The sequence below is a fragment of the Miscanthus floridulus genome, chromosome 13 (assembly GCF_019320115.1).
Source record: "Miscanthus floridulus cultivar M001 chromosome 13, ASM1932011v1, whole genome shotgun sequence".
Lineage (NCBI taxonomy): Eukaryota > Viridiplantae > Streptophyta > Magnoliopsida > Poales > Poaceae > Miscanthus > Miscanthus floridulus.
In genome coordinates this window covers 70,402,906-70,421,647 of record NC_089592.1, presented here as the reverse complement: position 1 = coordinate 70,421,647, position 18,742 = coordinate 70,402,906, and the positions used below count along the sequence as shown (strand labels likewise).

At 44.7% G+C, this 18,742-nt stretch overlaps 1 pseudogene; it reads right to left on the bottom strand.

The window, feature by feature from the left end:
* Positions 1-2,862: 2,862 nt before the first annotated feature.
* The window catches only part of LOC136501476 (patatin-like protein 2), a 31,773-nt pseudogene continuing 15,893 nt past the window's right edge, over positions 2,863-18,742 (bottom strand).

Sequence of the window (18,742 nt, the reverse complement as noted above, 5' to 3'; positions counted from 1 at the left end):
TTTTGTCTTATTTCCAATACATAAGCTCTCCTATATATAGCCATACGTGTGAGATGGAGTTACAAGAATTGATGCTAGGAGAGTTACACCATTGATGAAGTAGAAGGTTATAGCTTTGATGGTATAGGGGTTATGGACATCCACATTAATATTTCATAACAAAACAAGCATTATCAATGCCAGTTCACTCAAAAGAATGTTGAAAAAACTATCAAAAGAGATTTTTTTTTACCAGAATCTCTATTCCTATCAATACAAAAGGATAACCTAGAGTTACTCTTAGCCACGATTTCTTCTTGGCAAAGAGTACGACTATGGAAAGCTTATGAATTCTAGTTTATTTCCAATGCAACAAACCCCACATCATCTAGACTTCCCAATAATGAGTTATGTTTAGACTGATGGAGACCGCTCAAAAGGCTACTGGTCACGCGAGTCCCTCCTCAAGAATTCATAGTGGAGACCTTTCACCTAGTCTATCTTTAGAAACTTCAATTTCTTTTCATAACCAACTAGGAGAGTTTTTCCTAGTATAAATATCATTTTGTATCTAAGCAATTAAAAACTTTTTGATGAAGATAAACCCGCATGGGTTTTCTAGCCAAAAGCTAATGAGTGACTTACCCCCAAACTTCTTGCGAGGTTTTCATTGGTTTGTGAGAGACCATTTCGCCAGTAGACGCGAAGGTTTCACTAGGACTCCGTAGTTCATGCTCTAGGATTCTGGGCCTTTGTGTGGATTAGTTCTGCATCAAGGTTCCTGGTGCCTCTGTCCGTGTTACTTGGTTATATCTAAACTTTGGCAGGTATAAAGCTAGTTATGACGATGTTCGCAGTGAGTTATCTTCGGTTTTTTAATGTGTTGTCGTGAAGGTCAGGCCACCCCTAAAGAGGTTCCCTATCGGATACTGCATGAACAACCATAAATACATCATGAAATGTATCATGGATACTTTAGAAACATTGCAAAGTACACCAGGTATATATGAAAATAAAAAAGGGAAATAATTATGAGACATAAATAAAAATGAAGGAAAATTTAAAAAAAAATACAAAGGAACTAACGAAGATATAAAATTCACGTTATATAGGAAATTAACAAAAAAAAGAACTGAAGTTCACGTAATGGGCCTAAACATACACCACGAATGTTCTTAGCTACATGTTATAGTTGGAGGCTTGCTTTCAGGGATGAAACGACCGAATCAACATTTGCAGCAAAAAATGTCATGGAAAAAAATACAGAAAACAGGAGGAGATGGATCGTCGGCGAATTATTTCCGTCTGTTTTTATTGTGTATATCTTGTTTTTTAGACAAATTCAGCCTTGTAAAAGCAAAGTTGACAATAGCAAGAGAAATAATGGCACATTCGCCGAAGCATGGGACGCCAACAGGTCTAGCAGAACACTGAAACCCCATTCATTCTATCGGCCGCATGCAGCTCTTTGTTTTTTAGAATTATACGGTTGAGTCCTAGCCTTTTAACAAACGGACTTAGTTAGCGTCTGAATGTCCAATCCAGGCCGTTTAGTGTCGGACGGTACCTGCTCAATGAGCGAGTGAGCACCCTAGTGCGTCGGGCTTGTGAGCGAGCGTCCTAGCAGTGGACTCAGTGCCGCCCCAAACATCGCCCGCGCTTGCCAGCCGCTTCCCACATACATCCCATGTGCGACACCCAATCTATTTTTGAAACATCTAGATACAACAGTTAAAACATACAAAAGAAGACAGATGAAACAATTGAAACACGCATATGAAATACATGGAAAAATAACTAAAAAACACTTGAAAACCATTGCAAATATATGCAACATTCAGAAGAAACACTTGCAACAGATGTATGAAACACTTGAAACATACGCTTGCAACATGCATATATATATATACAACATTTAGATCTAATTATGCAACATTCAGATCTACTTATGCAACATCCAGATAAAAACACTTGCAACATACGTTTGATACATATGAAACATTTAGAACATACATGTGAAACATACGTGCATAGCCATTGCAATATGGGCAACATCCCGATCTACTTTTGCAATATCCAGATCTACTTTTGCAACACCGATACGAAACACTTCTAACATACCTTTGAAATATCTGAAACATATGTTTGCAACATGCGCTTTCAGCGTAACATCTCCTTGTTGCTTGGGAATGCAAACCTATCGGCATGTGGAGTTCACCGGTGGGCGGTGGCGCAGAGCTCACCGCTCCGGTGGAGAAGGCCACAACAGATCTAGTGCGAGCTGTCACCACTCCGGTGGAGAAGGCCATTCGCACGTTGGAGAAGCCCACGGCGGATAGGAGGCGTGACGGAGATGGAGGAAGGCGTGCGGCCGCAGCGGGCTGGAGGTACGATGGAGATGGAGAAAGGCGGTGGCTGCGCTTGGGCACGGTGGAGATGCCGGCCGCCGGGCACTCGGGTGTCATGCAAAACGCTGAGACAGCGCGGCGGAGTGTGGTCACGGTGCTGCTGAACGGGAGCATCCGAGTGTTGGAAGCCTTCTTTTTTTTCTCGATCGGGCCATTCACCTGTTTTTTATTGGAAGCCTTCCGGAGAACGGAAGCGTCCGAGTGTTAGGGAGGATACGACCGTTGGACCGTTGAGCTCCTGTCACGGCCCCGAAGGCGAGCGTCCGGCCGATCGGAAGCCCTTAGCGCAGCATTTCCGTTTAACAAAAGACAGAGTAACGTTTACAGCATAGGAGACGGGTATACCATCTGAACTGATAAAGTACCGAAGCCAAAAGACCCCCAAACAGATTACGTTAGACTTAACAACTTTAACAGAACATAGAGTAATCATCAGACTATCCACCAAACGAAGCAGCAGCACCTAGGGACTCCATCAGACGCCCTGCACATGTAAACTGAAGCCTACTGCTGCTTTTCCCCAGCTGTTTCACATGCTTCCGAAGGCTGCTTCTAACTCTGAAGCCACATCACTTGAGCAGCAGCCTCCTTGAGCCTTGCAACTTTCGTATGCGGCAACAACTCCCTCTTCTCCTCCTCCGGGCACAAGATCCCCACCCTCTGTACTAGGAGCGTCACCGTACCAAGCTTGATGTTGGATATGGAGTCCTACTTCGGAACTAGTAAGCTCGTTCTGGCGCCGGCGTCGCTCGTCGGAAAGCTGCTTCGCGAACTTGTCGAGCTGCTCGGCGTTGGTGCCTGCACCGGGCACCTCCACGATCCGGCCGGTCTCCAGGTCCACCCGGGAGACGTTCATGTCCAGGAGCTTATTCCCGATCCTCACCAGTCTATCCATGTTCTCCTTGGAGGTGTCGTCTATGGAGCCTGCGCTGCCCAGTCAACTGATCGTACTGCATTTTCACGAGGATTAATAAGAATAGAAAAAAAAAACTGGAAGTTGTATTTGTGGAGATGCAGTTCATGTCCTGCGTGTGCATGCATGCCTGAATACGCAGGTAGTTCTGGCTGGAGCGCAGTGCCCTGAAGAGGACGCAGAGGTTGATGTCGACCATGTCGGCGCTGGCGGAGTTGAACATGTCGATGATGGGAGCGTTGCCGTCCTTGCTTGAAGAGCCAGCTGAAGATGCCCCACTTGGCGGCGGCCTTGGCGCAGTACCTGCGGTTCCGATTCGACCCGCAGCCGAGGGAGATCACCATGAACTTGCCGTAGTCCGCCGGCATCACCGGGAAGAAGTCGTCGCCGAGGACGATGTCCTGAGACACCTGGTTCATCGCGCACAGAGTCTGCACGCACAGGTGAATGTGAGGCTATGTGAACTATGGCCTATATGGGGTTGATGCATGCTGCGTGGCGCTAGCTTACGGGGTTGTTCGCAGCGACCCCCACCATCCACCAGGTTGAAGGCCTTCCTCCTGCCATTCTCGTCCTTCGTCTCGAAGTAGTGCGGCGGGAAGAAGGCAGGCGCGGCCAAGGTGCTCATCGATATGTCTGACAGAAGCGCATTTTTCCACGGTCGGTGCTTCAACTGATCATCACAGCAAGCCACGAAAACAACGAGGTAATAGCTAAGAAAAACACATTCTCCAATTAATCAAGATACGTGCTTACAGTGGCGGATCTAGAATAAAAATCTAGGCAGGGCTTAAGTTCACACGGGGATAAAGGACATCAAGCTCAGCTCACGCTCTAGCATCGTCTTCAACCTCAGCTCAATGCTCAAGCTCCTCTTTTCCATCCTCCAGTGGCAGAAAAAAAAATTAGGGGGTTCTTCACAGGCTGAGCCACGGTAGGGGGGCTAAAGCCCAGCCCCGGTGGTAGATCCGCCTCGGCGTGCTTAAGCGCACATCATTCACGAAAACTAAGCAAACACACACAAATATCCATTTGAGAGAAAGAGCTTGACCAAGTTAATCTAACTGATCAGCATTAAACAACAACGAACAATACCAAATTTACTGTTTATTACTAGAAAATTGCATTGGACTGGGAAAGGAGCGATACCTTAGAGCATCTCCAGCACTCTGCAAGGTCTCTATTTGAACCCTCAAAATTAAATACGAAGGCCAAAGCTAAAAAAATCTCAAACAAAGCCCTACTAGGAACCCCAAATTTAAGGGGTCCTCATATCTCCTCACGCGTCTCGTTCCCATGAGCCCTACTCAGAGCCTTTAAAATTCTGTTTCGGTAGTTTTAGTTGCACGCGCTCTTATTCTGCGCGTGCACCTTTCTCCTGGTCGTTTGCGGCCGTCCACTCTGGTCCGCGGTGTGTTTTTTTGGCGTAGCCACTCCCTCCTCCCGCAACTCTCCCTTTTGCTCCATGGTGGCATCCCCCTTGACAGCAGCGACGCCCCTTTCCGTCCCTGGCTCAGATCTCCCCCACGGTAGGACCCTTAGCGGTGCCCCCTCTCTCATGCATGACGTGGATCCCTTCGGCTGCACATCCCCCGACACGTCCTGTCCCTCCCTAGCCTAGATCCTGCCCAGCAGCAGCACCCCGCCGGCCGGTGTCTGCAACCCTCGGCAGCACCACCACCCGTAGCTCCAACTCCCCTCCTCTTCTCCTCCCCGGCGGTTCGTTCTCCTCTCCTCCCTATCTTCTGCACCCAGTTGTCGAGAGATGGTCATGTTCATCAACCGAGACTAAGCTAAGAAAGAGGAATGACAACCAGGTCCCACAATGTCATTTCCTATTAGAATGAATTTGATGGACTCTATTTTGAGAACTAATGCTGGAGTGTAACGTAGAAAACAAGACCCTCAGAAGTAGAGGAGCTCTCAAATCAAAAGTAGAGACCCTGATTTGAATGATCCTACGGGAGATGCTCTTAGCCTTAACAGCTCTGTCCCTGATCTTTTGACAAGCAATTATTTGCTACTACCTACTACTAATGATGGACCGAAATAAATAAGGTAACTATGACGGCCTTATTATCATATAGTATATAAACTATATAAGTTGTCGGTCGTCATTAGACTGAAGTACAACTAGCAGTTGGCTGTGCGAAAGGTATATATAGCCCATCAGCACCTGTCTTCGGTTTTTCCTCCAAACTCTAGCTACATAGACTAGAGGGACAGAACAACCACCCAAATGCACACTAAAGTAGCAGTGATACTGATAGCAATGCCTACTTAGTCGGCTAAGTAGGACCATAATCAGGAATATATGCCTGTGTGCCAAACACCTCCAAACAAACTGCAAAAGAAATTATTCGTGAAAGTATCCGATAACATAATTTACTGGTATCGAAGTTTGTCACCTGTACCCTGACTCTTGAGCATTACGTATCCGACAAACAAAAATGAACGATTTACCTACCATGGAAACATCCTTCAGGTTTATTGTTTAACACCGACATGCACATGTGACATGTTCTTGAAATAGAAACAGATGGATTAAGTATTTTTCAGTTCTCTCATATTCCTGTTTTCTCTGAAAATGACTTATTTAGGGGCCTTACTAGATATTTAAAACCTTCTCGTTCTTTCTTGTTGAACAGTGAAATGATGTATCATGTATCTCTTTACTTCTGAAGCTGCTTGCTAGCTTGTGTGAAACCGTGAACAGCATAATAGTGTACTGTTAGCCCACATGATTACCGGCTTAGGTGAGTTGACCACTCACCAGTCTTGTCGAACATCCGCTGGTGTTGTCGAGCACTCACTAGCTAAGCCGACCATGAACAAGCGTTGTCCGACCACACACACTATGGCTAGAGGTTGAAGAAGAGATAGAACAGAGCATATACACACAGCAGAGACACCAACGTTGGCGGAGCCCTGTATAGGAGATGGCAAATCTAAACTCTCTTTATTGAGTTGCAGTGGCAAACTATATATACAACTCTATCTATCTTGTCCTAGTATAGCTGCTCTGCTGCAACATTGACTAGATAACACAGCAGGACTGACTTCTGCGCCTATCCCTGTATGTGGCTACAGTCCGACAGGTGAGCCGTTCGGCGCCTGCCTCTACAGTGGCTACAGTACCATAACAGGGAGCCTTTTCAGCATCGTCTTCCCTTACTGTGTGTTCACACAAGGAAGCAGTAGATTATCTAACAATTCTTCTCCTAATCCTACTGCTATCCCTTGTACCCCCTCCATGCCGATCATCTCCTTCAGCTCCGTGAGTCGAAGACGTCTGAGCGGCTTGGTGAGGACGTCCGCGAGTTGCTGACCAGTTTCGACGAACTCGATGATGATCTGCCCTCCATCGACACAGTCCCTGAGGAAGTGGAACTTCACGTCGATGTGTTTGCTCCAGTCGTGCAGAACCGGATTCTTCGTGAGGGCGATGGTGGGCTGGTTGTCCACCATCAGTGCTGGTGGGTGAGCTTCCGCACTGGTCAGCTTGCCCAGCAGCCGACGTAGCCACACAACTTGGCACGCCGCTGTGGCTGCCACTACGTACTCTGCCTTGCATGTAGACAGCGCCACCACCTTCTGTTTCAGCGACAGCCATGAAATTGGAGCCGACCTCAAGGAAGACGAGCACGCCTGAGGTGCTCCATCGTCCGTCGATGTCTCCCACCATGTCAGTGAGCTGCAGCCTACTCCTGTCGATCTTTGGAAAGATGATCCCCTGATCTACCGTCCCCTTGACGTAGCGTAGTAGCCGCTTTACCGTAGCCCAGTTATCCTCTCTGGGATCCTCCATGAAGCGACTGACGTAGCACACGGCGAACGCAATGTCCAGCCTCGTGTGGACTAGGTAGCGCAGACTGCCGATGATGCTCCGGTAAAGTGTTGCATCCACCTTCACCGTGGTGCTAGCCTTTGTCAGCTTCAGCCGCTCCTCCATCGGAGTCACACATGGCTTGCACTCAGCCATGCCGGTCCGCTCCAACAGCTTCGAGGCATACGTGCTCTGACCGAGCGTGAGTTCCTCCTTCCCCTGTCTCACCTCGATGCTGAGGTAGTAGGAGAGTGCGCCGAGATCGCTCATTCAAAAACGAGTCGCCATCTCGCGCTTGAAGCTGTTGATGTCCTCCGTGCGCGCGGCAGTGACGATCAAGTCGTCCACATACACGCCAACAACGAGCTCCTCCTTCCCCCATCGCCGCATGTAGAACGCGTGCTCGGTTGCACACCGCTGAAACCCAAGCTCGCCCAACGTGGCGTCAAGCTTGGTGTTCCATGCTCGTGGGGCCTGCCGCAGCCCGTAGAGCGCCTTGCGCAGTCGGAGCACCCTGTGCTCCTCTCCCTTGATGGCGAAACCTGGAGGTTGCCTGACGAAGACCGTCTCCGCCAGCTCATCGTTGAGGAAGGCCAATTTAACGTCCAAGTGATAGACACGACAATCCTTTGCTGCTACCAAAGCTAGTAGCAAACGGACTGACTCCATACGCGCTACTGGCGCAAAGACTTCCTCGAAGTCAATGCCCTCATGCTGAACAAAGCCTCGGGCGATGAGACGTGCCTTGTGCTTGATAATGACGCCGAACTCGTCCCGCTTGACCTTGTACACCCACTTCAGACTAATTGGACGGCATCCTAGAGGTGGATCGATGAGCTGGCATGTCTCGTTTTCCTCGATCGCCTTCATCTCCTCCAGCATCGCCCGTCACTAGTTTCCATCGTGCTCGGCCAACGCGAACGTGGATGGTTCCTCTGCGCTGACGAGTAGCAGCTCTTAGTCATTGAGCAGCCGACCAACTTGGCCTGAGGGCCCTGTGCCACCGACGATGTCATCCAGCCTATGGAACCGCACCTTCTCACCTTCATGGAAGGCATCCACGAACTCAGTGATGTCACTTGGAGGTGAGGCGAACTCAATCAGTGTTGATGCCGGAGTGCTCGGCACAGCACCTGGAGTGCTCAGCACTCTAGTTGTAGTGCTCGGCACTTCTTTTGGATAGCTCATCACTACCCTTGCAGTGCTCGACACAACTGTAGGAGTGCTCAGCCTCAGTCTAGGAGTGGTCGACATCACTGCAAGACCTCATGGCTCCGCTACGGGAGTGCTCGACACCTGTCCTGGAGTGGTCGCCACCACTATAGAACCTCCCGGCACCAGTCCTGGCGTGCTCGGCATCCCTGCAGGAGTGCTCGGCACTCCTCCCATAGTGCTCGGCATCCCTCCTAAAGTGCTCGGCACTTCCCTAGGAGTGCTCGCACTAGTGAAGAAACGGGCTGTACTCCAGGTTCTCAACCACCTTCAGTCCCGGTTTTGGAACCGGGAGTACCAAATTGGGACTAAAGGTCCCCTCCTTTAGTCCCGGTTTCACGCCCGGGACTAAAGGTGCAGCTTTAGTCCCGGTTGGTAATACCAACCGGGACTAAAGGGCCTCTCGGCCTGGCCACGTGGGGCGGCCCTTTAGTCCCGGTTGGTATTACCAACCGGGACTAAAGGTTTCCTTTTTTTTCTTTTTTGTTTCTATTTTCAATTGATGATTCGTTTTGGTTTTCGAATAGGTTTTCGAATACGCATTCTACGCTGCTAATATTATACGTATTCTACATGTTTATAATGTTTGAACATTTTGTACAAACTAAAGTATAAAACTAACGTATATATTACATGCATATACATATATTGTACGTTATTTTATGTACATATAATATGTATGTATGTGTGTGTGTATATATATATATTACAAATAAATGTTGCATTGTATATTCTATCATATCCTTGGGATAACAAAATCACTCCATCTAGTTTGGCTTCCATGTTTCGTTGATGTCATTGTAGAACTCGCCGGCGGGGTTGAGGACCTGGTCATTAAGAAATCCTACTATGGTCTCTTGAATTGTTTTCAGTTGGTCATGTTGTATGACTTTTTCCTTCAACCATAGAGTCTTCAATAAAAGTTAAAGGAAAAGTATTAATATATATATATATGTGTGTGTGTGTTGGTCACTTGATTACTTATATATATGAGCAACAAAAGAAATTATGAATATATGAATATATTTATATAACATACTTTGAGGATCTCTTCAGGAGTTCTTTTTGTGTAGGCTCCGATAAACTCGCAAACATAGTATCCGCAGTAGTTGTTTTCCTGTTCTTGCCTCAGAACCCACTTTTACGAGAAAAGATCCGGTGAATTGAAAGCATGCATGGTGTTAATTGAATTATATATATATATATATATATATATATATATATATATATATATATATATATATATATATATATATATAATATATATATATATATATATATATATATGTATGTATGTATGTAGATAGTACTTACTTTGTGTGCGATTACATCCAGTGGCGCTTTGCAATGTTTCATGTGGTAATTCTCAATGAAACTTTTCTAAACACTGCGTCCAATAAAATAAAACATTAATTTGGTCTTTAATAATTGTTGCAGTTAAGAGATCGGGGTATATATAGTTGCTAGAGAGACCATATTACTCTTGGATAATATCTATCATGTCTTGGTACTCTGTTTGCTCTTTTCTTAACGAGTCTAAGATTCTCAACTGACTATTGGCCATATCGATGACCATCAATATCCAGTGATTGCTGCATATGTTTTTATACACAAATATGATCGACATTAACTAGAGTCAACATATATGTATATATATGGGAGATAGCTTAGCTAGTAAGCAAATAATTAAACAAATGTCCATATGATCGTCATTAATTATTTAACACTCACTTGAAGTTATAGGGGAAGAGTATGTCCGTGTTTTGTTGGTTCACTAAGAACCTCATGAGATTTTTCTCGAGTTCAGCTTTCCATTGAGGCGGAGGATTAGGGTGTTTGGATACGACATTTGGATCAATGAAACCAACATCATTATCCTTTCTCTTTCTGAGCTCTGTCATCTCATATCTGCATATATAAAAATATAGTGTGAGGATATATAATGTATATATATACATGTAGCTTTATATATACACACTTTAATAGTAGAAAATAATCACACTTACAGACAATAACAACTAATGAGACTTTTGTCGAGAGAGTCCAGGTGGCATAGTTGGCGTAATTCTTCAAACTCGACATATATAACGTCAACGCCACGGAAGTAATGTTGGTTTCTAACTCTGACAGTAATAAAGGCCTCTCTCCATTCACACGCCGCCATGTACCACTTGTTTAGCAGGTACATTTGTGTACCCAGTTCACCTATGGCCTCAGGGTTGTATAGACTCTTTTCACGTTCAAATTTCTTCCAAGGATCCACTTTCAGAGCAGATGGTCCTTCAGCGAGCACTTGGGCAAGGTCTAAACTAGTTTCTTCGTAAAACCGAGCCAGCTCCTCAAAATCGACGTCTAAGTCTAAGTTCGAACCATATTTATTACGAACGAAAAGAGGGGGGGCTGATTGTTGCGATTGTTGTCCGAGTTGTGCAACACCTTTCCCTGGTCTAGTCTTTTTGTGTGCCGCCTCAAATGACTTGGTGAGAGAACGGTCGTAGTCTGATTTTGGCCGGGTCTTTTGAGATTCCCGCTTTTTCTGGTCCACCTTCTTTCTTAGAAGATCTGGAGGTAGGTAGAAGTATGATTTCTCCAGGGTCTCCCTCTCTTCTCGTTGCTTTTTTACTTTTTCAAAGAAACTGTCCACATCTTTTTTTACTGTAGCTTTTAATTCCTTTTCACTTTTCTCGAAAGATAGTTTTTGGGGAATAACTGGATTAGATGAGGCTTTCTTCTTTGCCGGCTGGTGGGACAATGACTTTGTTTGTGAGGCGGACCTCTTAGGAGCTGGCTTCCTCTTAGTCATCAAGGGAGGCGGGGCAGCCGTTGGAGGCGTTGGAGACCTCCTTGGAGGTGTTGGAGACCTCCTTAGAGGTGGCGGCGGTGGTGGCGTTGCCACCTGATTGCCCGGAGCACTATGATGATCTGGAGATTGAATAATTGGACTTAGGTTGGCGGAGGCCCTACTGTGTGATTACAAAAAAGAATAATTAGGTATAAGAAATTGTTATTATTAATCATGCATGTTAATAGAAAGTTTGTGAAAAAATTGTTTCGTTCACTTTTATCCGCACCTATTGTCTGGCAGTTGAGGAAGTGTTGATGCAAAAGTGGATCTGCAAACACAAAGGGCTAATACCCGAATCGATATCCAAAGCGTGCCAGTCGATTTGACCTGTTAATCGACAAGGATGAAGATACGAGCACTTTGGTCCTAACAACAGCGATTCGCCCGGAAGTCACGGCCAAGAGGTACTCACACGGAACTCGAGAATCGCCGAAGGTCACACTGAAGCTATGCAACTCGTCGAATCAATGAGAACTCGTAAAAAAAAAGAAAAATATGCAAATTGACGAAGTCACCGAAAAGTAAGTAGATGCAAATAGTAGTAAAAATTGGTTTTGATATTGATTGATATATCTATTACATTGCCCCTCAATCTATATTTATACCCTGATCTAAAGAGACATAGCCAAACACAACTAGGACACCAAGTCCAAATCTAAGGAAACACGCGACTCTTACATGAATCACACTCTAACAAATATAGAAAAGGAAATCAACTCCTATCTATTTCCCTGTCTGCCTTGATTACGATGGAAATCTCACCGACCTCCTTTCCATCGGCATACTTCCTGTTTCATCGGCAGTAGCCTTCAAGCCTTCCTTCATCGGCATCGACAATAACATCTCCAACCTTATCGGCAACGCCCGAGTCTAAATCAACCTCTCCATCGATCACCACCATTCATCGGCAACCATCTTTACAAGCTGATTTTCATCGGCTGTCAGTGTATACAGTAACTTTCCTCCTGTCGATTAGCCCACTCTGATCATTTTGACACATGCAAAAAATGGTGTCAACACATGCCCCCCAATTTCGGAGTATAAAACCATTAATGCTCTGAAATTTACTCCAGATAACGTTTGCCTTCGCCCAATTACCGTAACTCATCCTCCAAGCCAAAACTTGATCTGTTATCAAATCTAATCAAATCTAATCCTGATTCACGCACCTCAGTAAATATCGCACAATTGCCAACCACTCTTGCCTTGATTATGGTTAAGATACTGAAACAATAATCCATCGGCAAGATCCTAACATAATAATGCTGCCACTTTTAGAATTAAAATATCCTGTACTGATATCTCTTCCAAGTCATGATTACTTGCCATCAACTCATCTGTACAATCCCCTGATTATCGTACGAATAGTTACCATATCCATCTGAACCACCTCGACCTACATGCGCGCGGCATAGAGATAAGTCCAAAATACCCCTACTCCAAGCGGCTTATAAATAGATTTCTCCGAAACGCTCGTCTTCTACCCTCAGACTCCAATCTTTGACATTTTCTCTTTCCAGCGGCGACTCCGACGAATAACTGCACGACCTCAACCAACAAGAACTCTTCTCCAGCGTCAACCTCAAGTCTCCGGCTCGTGCCCCCATCTACCTCAAGATAATGGCAATCAACTTCGACGTTCCTGCGGTTCGTTCCACTTCCGTTACCTTTTACCTCGATTCCTCTAGTCTTTGCGAGTTCATACAGTTGATAATTTTTCTTTTCTTTTGTTCTCCGGATTCTCTAAACTTAGGAACTGCGCAACAAATTAGTTATTCCAACCGATCAGCCGCATGTCCAATGCCTAGGACCAATCGGCAACCCAGATCCAACTGATCTGATTAATGCAGAGGTTAACAGAATCCCCTTTAGAGCCCAAAATTTCTCTCTGAATTTATGGAAAGATACATTCCGATCTTGGCCCAAAACCACCAAAGGGTGGAAAGATTGGTACTTGAGGGTTAATAGGTCGATGCAAGTACACTGGGCAGAACGGAAGCTAGACCAATGCATTAGGCTATCTATTGCCGATATGCAAAAGAGTGAGTCAATGATGATTGCAGCTGCTTACTTCTGGTCAGACACAACAAACACTTTCATGTTTGGACATGGCCCAGCTACTCCCACACTTGCCGATGTCTACATGCTCACTGGCTTGGATATTTCAACTGCCGATGAAGGCTTTATCTATGGCAGAAAATCTGAATATAGGGTGAATACCCGCAACATCGGCGGTTGGACAGGATACATTCAAGAATGCCAGAAGACCGGGACAGTTAACCAGAGGGAACATGCCACATTCTTGAATATGTGGTTAGAAAAATTTATCTTCTGTGGTCGATCAGTAGGACCAACCAACGCCTTCCTCCCCGCAGCTGAACTCTTGGCCAATGGTGTAAGGTTCCCTCTTGGCCGATACCTTCTGAGCTCCACTTATCATCTTCTTCATCAAGTGTCTCAGAAACTTTTGCTTGGTGAACCCATCGACAACATAGGAGGCCCGTGGTGGTTTATCAACATGTGGCTGAATACCCATATGCACAAACGTTTGCAATGGGACTTCTTTGCCCAACAATTCCCACAAGAAATTGCTGAAGACCATGTACTTGGGGATGAGGAATCGGCAACATGCTCACCTCTCAATTTTAGTGAAGCCATAATTGTCCTCCCTGGAATAGAGGCCAATGAAGACCAGATCGGCAGATTCTTCCAAAGCTTCTACAATGGTCTTTTTCGTGATCATAGGGCCTGGGTACCTTATATTGACGAAGAAAACAGATTCCCCCTTCTTTTCAACTTTGTCGATGACACTCTGAATCAGGATAATGAACTCATGATGGCCATCATTACTCCCAGGGCAATCCCAGTAAACACATTCGGTAGCGGGAAAAACACCAATATCACGTATGAGTTTTACAATCCATCGGCAGTATCCCGTCAATTGGCTTTTGGACAACTGCCAATCAAACTTTGTTTTGCCGATGTGATCAAACCCAGAGAAACAATCACCTGCGGAACAGATTGGAGCAGGGTAGTGCAACTCTCCCCCGATGCCGATACTACAGATGTCGATCTATCCATCTGGACACCAGTATCTTTCATCACCGAATCATATAAGCAATGGTGGCGAGAGTGGAGGGAACAACTATTTGCAACATCTGCTCACACATATCAGCACATGATCGACCCTGAATACGCCATCCCTGATGACGCAGTAAGTTTCTTTTAATTCCCTTATGCTTTTTCCTTTCATATATCGGTAACTAATTTTCTTGTGACAGGTTAACAACCCAGCACCATCTATGAGCAAAAGTGGAAAACCCTTCGATCTTTGGCCTGTCTCCCCGATATCACCGATCGGTTACAACGCCCCCACCTTAGCTGCTTTGACTCACCAGAAGATCCGTGCCAAGACCATCACCTCCAAGTCCAAATTGGCTACAGCTAGGGCCACTCCATTGGCTGCTGCTACAACCCTGGTCAAGGCATTCAAGGTAACAACCCTATTTATTTCTACTCATGCCGATCACAAACTGTATTAACATTAATCATCAGGGTGTAAAAGCTGCTGCTGGATCATCATCGGCAACTCCTCCGATATCAAGCACCACTACTTCTGACAAATCTTCAGAGGTATCCCTTTGATTTCACATTTTATCTGTTAAATATCATACCTTACACTTGTTTTGCAGCAACAAATGGGTACATCGGCAAGTGTACCAGATGTCCAAGCTTTACAACCAATAAGTGCTGATGCCCCCCAGCCAACCGTTGCTGATGCCCAAGCAAAGCGCAAAGCCTTAATAGATGCCGAGGCACAGCCAAAACGACAGAAGTCCATGCCGATCCCCACATCTGCCCCAATGTCTGCAATTCGCCCAGAATCAGTCGATGCAACTAAGCAAGTAGTTAATCCTCCTGTACAGGACATACCATCGGTCATCATACCCCAAGAGCCAACCACCGATGAGGTCACAGAGGATATCCCATCGGCAAGCTCAGCCGATCCTCCACACGGCATACTCCAGGCTGCTTCCTCCAGCCAAGTACAGGAAATTGGCTTGAAACAGGTAAGCCGATTGACCTAGTCGATTTATAATATTCATACTTATCCTTAACTAACCTCTTTTTCTTTTCCTTAGGAACAAGACTCCCCAAACAGCCTATTTTCCTTTGCCATTGACGTTTCTGACGATGATGGAGAGGAAACAAGTTCTTCCCTTGCACTGGGAACAATATCGTCAGAAACTAAGTCCAAGTTGGAAGCTCTCCTGAACTTGTTACAGCAGGATACCAACCAACTGGTAGATGACTCGGACCCCGCAAAGGCAATTTTCAAAACAATCCGTGGCTAGGTCCCTGCCGATGTTGAAGAAGTACTCTTCCCAGCAGCCCATTTAGAAAGCCGCCAACTGCAATATCAACGGGCTGCTCAACGCATTGCCGATAGAGCAGCTCAGGCTTAACTCAAAGAAGAGATGCTACAACTAAAACAAATTGCCGATGAGAAGCACAAGGGCATCGGCAACTTGCAGACTTCGGGCGCTGAACTTAAGCAGAAAATCTTAGATTTATCGGCAAAGAAGATGGCTCTATTGGCTGAATTGAAAGAAGTCGAGGCAGCCTTAACTCATGCTCAACAAGAAGAAAGCCAGCTACCCAATGCCATCAAGGCCCTTCAGCAAGAAAGAGACACCCAGGCTCGCAAAGCCTTAGCCATGAAGAAAAAACTCAAGCCTGTGGAAGGTGCGGCCGATGAAGATATCAAAGAAATGAAGGAAGCCGACCAGATTCACCTACGTGCGATATTGGCTATCCAATCCTTATTAAACTTGTAAATCTTGTCTATTGCATCGGCACTTTACGAGACATTGACATCCTTGTATAATTCTAGCCGATAGTACTGTTATCGGCACTTATACTTTTATGCATCCATCCAGATACTAGGGTAATATTTCTTTAAATATTTTCCATTTAATGCTCTAGGAAACACGACCCCTTCGAGGGTTTCTAGAATATATGCGTTACCAGGAACAGACTGATTTATCCGATATGGACCTTCCCAATTAGGAGACCACTTTCCAAACTTCGAACTTTTAGTCCCAATCGGTAAAATCAATTTCCAGACCAGATCTCCATCGGCAAACTCCTTTACCTTCACCTTCTTGTCATACCATCTAGCTACTCTTTTCTTATTTTCTTCGATGCTAACTAAAGCCCTTAACCGATGACCCGCCACATCTTCCAACTCATCCTTCATAAGAGTATCATAATCATCGGCTGTCAGCTGATTTTGAGAACGTATTCGCCTAGAGCCAATTTTAATTTCCCAAGGTAATACTGCGTCGTGTCCATATACTAACTGATAAGGCGTTACTTTGGTTGCACCATGACATGACATCCGATATGACCACAAGGCTTCATTTAATACTGTATGCCACATCTTAGGATTTTCTTTAATTTTGCGCTTAATAAGTTTGATGATCCCTTTGTTAGAAGCCTCAGCCTGACCATTAGCTTGAGCATAATATGGAGAAGAATTTAAAACTTTAATTCCCATACCTACAGCAAACTCATCAAATTCTCCCGATGTAAACATAGTACCCTGATCGGTAGTGATAGTTTGAGGAATACCAAATCGGTAAACAATATGCTCCTTTACAAAATCGATCATATTAGCCGACGTCACCTTTTTTAAAGGAATTGCCTCAACCCATTTTGTGAAATAATCGGTAGCAACCAGAATAAATTTATGTCCTTTGCTCGATGGCAGATAAATCTAACCGATGAGATCGATAGCCCATCCCCGGAACGGCCAAGGTTTAATTATAGGGTTCATAGCCGATGCAGGCGCTCTTTGAATATTACCAAACTTTTGACACCTCTGACATCCTTTAAAATACTTAAAACAATCTTCAAGAATAGTCGGCCAATAATATCCATTCCTTCTGATCATCCACTTCATCTTGAAAGCCGATTGATGCGCTCCACATACTCCTTCATGAATTTCACCCATCAAGCTTTTCGATTCATCACTGCTAACACATCTGAGTAAAACTCCATCTATAGTTCGATAATATAATTCATCATCGAGGAGCACATACTTGGTAGCTTGAAACCTTATACGTCTTTCAACCTTTTTATATGGATCCTTTAAATAATCGACAATCTCCTTTCTCCAGTCATCGGTATCGACCGTCGATGTTAGCACTTCCTAAATAGGCTAATACCCTGAAGCATGCTGAGCTAGTCGATTAGCCTCTTCATTATGCAGTCGAGAAATATGTTCAAGACAAAAATCTCTAAACCCTTTCAACAATTGCAAACATCTTTCATAATACGAAATTAAAACTTCACTTTGGCATTCATAGATCCCAGCCAATTGATTTATAACTAGCATAGAATCACCAAAGATTTCAACAGCATCGGCACGTATCTCCTTCGGCAATTCTAACCCTTTTATCAAGGCTTGGTATTCAGCCTGATTGTTTGTTGACGTAGCGACAATCGGTAATGAAAACTCATACTTCCTTCCTTGAGGTGAAATCAACACAATGCCGATACCTGCTCCATCACCACATGTGGACCCATCGAAGAAAAGTGTCCAAGGAGCAACCTCCAGAGAGTCCACTGTATTACAATGCTGAGTGACAAAATCAGCCATAACCTGCCCCTTAACTGCCTTAGTCGATTCGTAACGTAGTTCAAATTCTGATAATGCTAAAATCCAATTGCCGATTCTACCACTTAATATCGGCATCGACAGCATATACTTGACTACGTCGTCTTTGCATATGACCGTACATTCGGCAGATAACAAATAATGTCTTAATTTGACACAAGAAAAGTATAAACACAGACATAATTTTTCGATGGCCGAATACCTTGTCTCAGCATCCACTAATCTTCTGCTCAAATAATAAATAACACGTTCTTTCCCTTCAAATTCTTGAATAAGAGCTGAACCGATAATGGTATCATCAGTTGACAAATACAACCTGAAAGGTTTCCCGTGTTGAGGTGGAACTAGCACTTGAGGATTTGTTAAATATTTCTTAATTTCATCCAGGGCTAACTGCTGCTCAGCTCCCCATACAAATTCCTGATCGGCCTTCAATTTAAGTAATAGACTGAAAGCCTTGATCCTTCCCGACAGATTAGATATGAATCTTCTAATGAAATTAATCTTACCAATCAAAGATTGCAATTCAGTTTTATTGGCAGGAGCAACCACCTTATTAATTGCATCAATAGACTTCCTACTGATTTCGATGCCCCACTGATGCACCATAAAACCCAAAAATTGACCTACCGATACACCAAATGCACATTTATTAGGATTCATCTTCAATCCATGCTTCCTTGTGCACTCCAATATCTTTCGTAAATCGGCTAGATGTTTTGTGATATCTCCAGACTTAATTACTACATCATCAATGTAGATCTCCACTAATGTACCAATGTATTCATAAAAAATAAAGTTCATAGCTCTTTGATAAGTAGCGCCGGCATTTTTCAAACCAAACATCATGACTATCCACTCAAACAACCCTACATGA